This window comes from Nannospalax galili, unplaced genomic scaffold, assembly GCF_000622305.1.
Source record: "Nannospalax galili isolate Female #2095 unplaced genomic scaffold, S.galili_v1.0 scaffold591, whole genome shotgun sequence".
NCBI classification, from domain to species: Eukaryota; Metazoa; Chordata; class Mammalia; order Rodentia; family Spalacidae; genus Nannospalax; species Nannospalax galili.
The window spans coordinates 642,521-648,581 of NW_008330926.1; positions in this window are offsets into that span (position 1 = coordinate 642,521).

Sequence of the window (6,061 nt, forward strand, 5' to 3'; positions counted from 1 at the left end):
AAATATTTTATTTATTATTTTTATTTTATGTGTACGAGTGTATTGCCTGCATGTATGTGCGTGCACCCGTGTCCTGCAATGCCATGGAGGTCAGAAGAGGGCTTCAGATTCCCCTGAAACTGGAGTTAAGGACGGTTCCTAGCCACCGTGTGGGTGCTGGGAATCGAACCGGGATCCTCCACAAGAGCAGTCAGTGCTCTTAACCGCTGAGCCATCATTCCAGCCCCAAGACTGTGGAACTTTTAAGGTTGTACAGCATTTTATATTATGACATTAACGTAAGATTTTGAGGATAAATAAGAAAGGAAAAGTTATGGTTTAATAGTGATGTGTTTGTGAGTCAGTTTGACAAGGGTCAAATTGTGCTGGTTAGATTTTGTCAAATTGATACAAACTAGAGTCACCTGGGAAAAGGGGGCCTCAGCTGAGGAATTTCCTCCATCAGATTGGCTTGTGACCATGTCTGTTAGTCTTTTTCTTTTTAAACATTTTATTTATTAATTAACATTATTTGTGTATGAGTGTTTCGCCTAAGTGTGTGTAAGTTTAACGTGTGTTGTGCAATGCCCATAGAGGTCAGAAGAGGGTGTCAGATCCCCTGGAACTGATGTTACCATTGTTAACCACCATGTGGGTGCTGGGAATGGAATCAAGGTCCTCTGCAGGCAGTTAGTGCTCTTAACCACCGAGCCATCTCTTCAGTCCCTGGTAGCTGCTTTCTTAGTTGGTAATTGATGCAGAGGGGGCTCAGTTCACTGCAGATGGTGCTATACCTGGACAAGTGGGTCAGGGCTATTGAAGGGGAGTGAGTGAGCAATCCAGGGGCAGCAAACCAGTAAGCACTGTTCCTCTTAGGGTTCTGCTTCCAGTTCCTACATTGAGTTCCTGCCCTGGCTTCCCTTGATGGTCTGTGATGTCTGGGACATGTGAACCAAATAAACTCTTTCCTCCCTAAGTCACATTTGGTCAGTGTTTTATCACAGCCAAAGCAACCAAATCAGAGCAGGGAGTAAGTATCCTGCCCTCCGAAATGGCCAGGGAGGGAAGATGAGGAGAAGAGAGATAGCTATGAATGACATTAGCCCTTCCCCTCGCCTCAGATCAAATCCTTCTGGAATCCCAGATCTTTGTTTCCACGGCCTACAGATCCCACTGTTGTTCCCTTTTGACCTCACCACACAACATTTCCTTCCCAAACTGTCTCTTAACTTGTCCACCAGGAATAATAGTAACAGTAATATTTGTGGAGCATTCTTCGGAGGTGCTCAGTACTCACTCCACCTCTATAATAGTCTCCCAGTCTTTAGAACACTACGGCTAGTACAACTAGCTCAATTAGCAAATGAGAAATAGAAGTTCAGTGAGGTTGAGAATCTTGTTCGAGATCCCGAGCTGCTAACCACAGAGCTGGAAACTGGACACTCAGCCTGTCCTTAAGTGCCATGCTGTATGATCACCCACATGGTTCCATGCTTCTCTCTTCTTGCCTCCCTTCCGGCCACTAAACTCCATGCCTAGACAAGTGCAGGGCACTTTATTTGGGCCCATGTTAAAATAAGAACATCTAGAACAGGCAAGAGGTTTGGGCAGTTGAATTCAGAGCCAAGAGAGATGGAAAAAATGGGCTCAGAGGATATCATGGTTTGCTTGCCTAGCATCCATTTTCATTCATCCTTACAGGGCCCCAATATTTTTCAGGTCTCTCTCCCTCTCTCTCTCTCTCTCTCTCTCTCTCTCTCTCTCTCTCTCTCTCCAATGCTTCCATGACCCAGTCCCTACTCCCAATGCACTCCCTAATTTATTCAAGGAAAAACATCCCTTTGGCCAGTGATGGCTCATAAATAAGCATCATATACAAATTTGGTGAATGAACTCCAAGGGAAGATTTGTAGAGGCCTCCGAGGGAGAGTTCCACATCGCTTTTCAAGGAGAAGCTGTTCTCCTTTTATATAGACAGACTGTGCTCAGGTTTGAAGTCTAAAATGCCCACAACTTTCTCCCTTGAAGGCTGAAGACAAAACTTTTAGAGGAAGCCCGTCCAAAGGCTATATGGACCTTGAGATTTGCACTCTGTACTTTGTTAAGGAGCTCATGAGTTCCTGTCTATTTAAACGATACAGAATCCAGGGATAAAAAAAGACCAAACGAGGCAGATGATTCAATGGCAACATTACCGTGGATGCGGTGTGAAAGTAGAGTAAGTGGGAGCAACGGCCGAGGACGGACAGAAGGAGGCACCAGGGAAGGTACTGAGAGCAGACAGAGTCCCTCGTAAAACCAGGGAGAGTCTTGGCCATCTGCAGCTGTTTGTTGAGCAGTTGATCTGATGTATACTAGTAGCGTAGAAGCATAGACTTAGTCTGATCTCCGGAAGCTCCCTATTTTTTTTTTCTTGTTTCTCGGAAGCCTATTACCTTCAAGCCCTAGCTCAAAGCTTAGCTCCCTTGGAAAGTCTTTTTCATCAGTACTGGATCTGTGAAATTGCTTCTCCTGAAACTTGCCTGGAATACCTCTTCTCTGCACAAAACATCTACCGCTCAAAATCTACTTGCATCAATGATAGAAACTCTCATCCCTTAAGGTCAGAGAGGTAAATATCCTTTAAAAATCACCATAATGGGGTGCTGGAGAGATAGCTCAGCAATTAAGAGCACTGACTGCTCTTGAAGTCTGTAATTTTGCAATATTGTTATTGACTGAGGTCTGGTTCCCAGCACCCACCTGGCTGTTAACAACCATCCAAAACTCTGGTTCCAGGGGATCCAACACCCTCTTCTGACCTCTTCAAGTATTACACATACATGTGCACTTGGAAACATGCAGGCAGAACATTCATACACACAAAATAAAAATAAATTAATAAATAAAATGTAAATCAGCATTATCTACTGGTATGTAGCTCAGTATAAGAGTGACGACCTATTAAATACAAGGCCTTTATCTTATTCTTCCCTAAACATGCTTTCTGGAGGTAGAGGTCATTCTTTCTATTTCAAAAAGCTAGAAATGGATTTCAGCCCCTCTCCAGGGACTACCCCCAGCAGATTCAGGTCTGGGACTTTGTCTCACCTGCTCCTATCTCCTTTTTTGCACTCCTGTGAGATGAGAAACATGAACCTGCAGTACCAGTTTGATGCTGTGCGTGTTTCCAGGCCCCATGTTCCCTTCACAGTGGCAGAAGCCCAGGCTTGACCTTGGCCCAGCTCTAAGCGTTGACTTTGGGTTTAGAACTTCCTTCTTGGTTTTAGTTGACAGAAGAGTCTCTTTAATGAGGTAGCCGAGAAAATATAACCCAGTGTCTTTAAATATTAATAAATTCATTTGTTTCCAAAAGCTAGAGACGGTGTCATGAAAATTAACGAGTTTGCTGGTGAAAATCAATTGTCTTTGCTAAAGGTTCTCTGGAGTCATTGTGTAGGAAATTATGTGGCATTTTCTCTTCCTTTTGCATCTGGGATAATATATTTCTAGCTAAAGCGTGTGTTTTGATTATATTTGTGATGCAAAAAAACTGGAGTCAGTAGAAGTCTCTTGGCTCTTCGTTCTATAGAAAAATGAAGTTCCGAGAAAAATAATCCCACGGAATGAAAAGCCAAAGGCATGTGCCAGTCAAATGTTTCTCATGGGCTCCTGGACTTTTTCTAGCTCTGATATATGTACACATGTAGTTAGGGTCGGATGGATTTTTACTGAGATGGAAACAGTGCCAGACTTGGGAGAAGAAAAGAGATTTACAGTGAGTCTCAGTCTGGTGAGGAGAAGGGGCTGGTCCTCAACTCGTAATTACTGCTGTACTGCTTTATCTGCCTCCCCTACTCTTTCTAAAAACAGCAACATGGAGCTGGAGAGATGGCTCAGCGGTTAAGAGCACTGACTGCTCTTGCAGAGGACCCGGGTTCGATTCCAAGCACCCACATGGCAGCTAAGAACCATCCTTAACTCCAGTTCCAGGGGAATCCGTAGTCCTCTTCTGACCTCCGCATGCATTGCACGACACGGGTGCACTCACATACATGCAGACAGTACACTCATATACATAAAATTAAAATAATAAAATATTTTAAAACAACAGAAACAAAAAATCATGCAAGAGTAACAACGTATATCAATATATTATAATTTATTATAAATTCTGAAAATTAAGGGAAGTTAATTCTCTTGCATTAACACAGATTTTTTTTCTGCTCTGAATATGGATCATCTCACACTCAGTAGTGTGAAGGGCATCAGTGGGGCTAAGGGCATTTTTGATATTCAACCCTGAGGAAATTGAATTGCCTGTGTATTTAATCTGCAGTTACTTGAGTACATTTATGCTTTTCATATATCAGAAAATGAGTAAGATGCACAATTTAATGCAGAGTGGTGGTAATTTTTAAATATACAATTTCAGGTGAAAAGATATATAACTTTAATTGAACTTTTCCAAATTTCATACAATATTTTGATCATATTTAGACCTTCTCCCCCATCTGCACCCCTTACTACCTCCACTCAATTTTTCTCATGTATTATATTATTTTTATATGGACTATAGGATCAAATTTATGTCCCCAAATTCCTGTGGTGTGGGTTCATCCATGGAAGCCTGGTTAATCTGCCAAGAGTTTCACTCTCATTTATTTTATTTTATTTTATTTTATTTTATTTTATCTTATTTTATTTTATTATTTTGCTAGTCACTCCTAAATGATACTGATTCTCCCCTTCCAGCAGCCATCAGTTACCAAAACCTACTCCAGTAGGGTTGGGACTTCTTCCCCACTTCCTGAGGTCCATGTTGGGGTTTGGTCTGGCTTGAGCTTATGTACATCTTGTTTATGTTGTCACCATCATTGTAAATTCATATGAGTAACTGATCAACTATCTGGAAAACTCTGCTTCCTTGTGATCGTCCACCACCCCTGGCTCTTACAGTCTTTCCACCCCCTCTTCTGCAAAGATCCCTGAGCCATGGGAGGCAGAAGTTTGATATAGGTGTCCTAATCAGGGATAAGCAGTCTGTACTCTCTTTTTCTCTGCATGTTGGCCAGTTGTCGGTCTTTGTGTTAATCATCATCTGCTGAATAAAAAGATATATTTTAATGCCTTAGGATAGCAAATGAAAGTTTTGCACCTCTTGATTTGGATGTACATAGGCTCCCTTAGGTTTTGTCCTTAAAAATTATTTATTGGAGAACTGAAGAAGCTCAGAAAACATGAATGGATATTTATTCTGGCATTAAAATTATTTTTGTATATTTGAAAATTTCCATAATAAAATACAGGAAATGTATTACAAATTAATGGAACATGAAACAATAACAATTAAGGAAAGTGACAAGTTTTCTGATATTGGGAAGCAAATTGCTATAAAACCAAAAATAACCAAAGGAAGTAATTCATTAAGAGGAATAGATAAGTATCATAGCAATAATAGATAGACTCTTGGACTGTTAGATATTCTAATTGATGAGTGAAATGAGTCAGATAAAAGCATTGGAAAAGCTGAAAATGTTATGTAGCTTTGAAATGGAATTCTCATACTGATGACAGTAATGTAAGCCTGATAACATGCCAGCACAGGATAACAATGACAGAGTTGTCAATAAAAACGTTCTGAAAATCCTGTGAGTGAGCCTCTTACTCACTGATTAAAAGAGTATTTAAAATGAATCATTATACAAAGAAATGTGAAATGCCCCCCAAACCTACTGCTTATGTGTGGAAGAAATTGTATAAAGGTTTTCTCTAATCAGCCAATAAGCTTAAGCTTTTCCATGATGTTATTAAGAAGAATTGTGTAGCCTGGTCTACATAGTGAGTTCCAGGACAGCTGGGGCTACAAGGAGATCCTGACTCAAAAAGACAAAAAAAAAAAAAAAGAATTGTAAAGCTGAACACTAAGTTACCAATACTTTAACCAAGCTAGAATAAATATGCATTATTATTTGCAGAACTAAATATACATTATTTGCAGAAAATGCTATTATAAAATAAGTCGACAAATTTAGTTAAAAAAAAGATTGCAGAGATGACAAGTGATGTCAAACTATATCATGACTTTGGCTTCTGTGGGAGC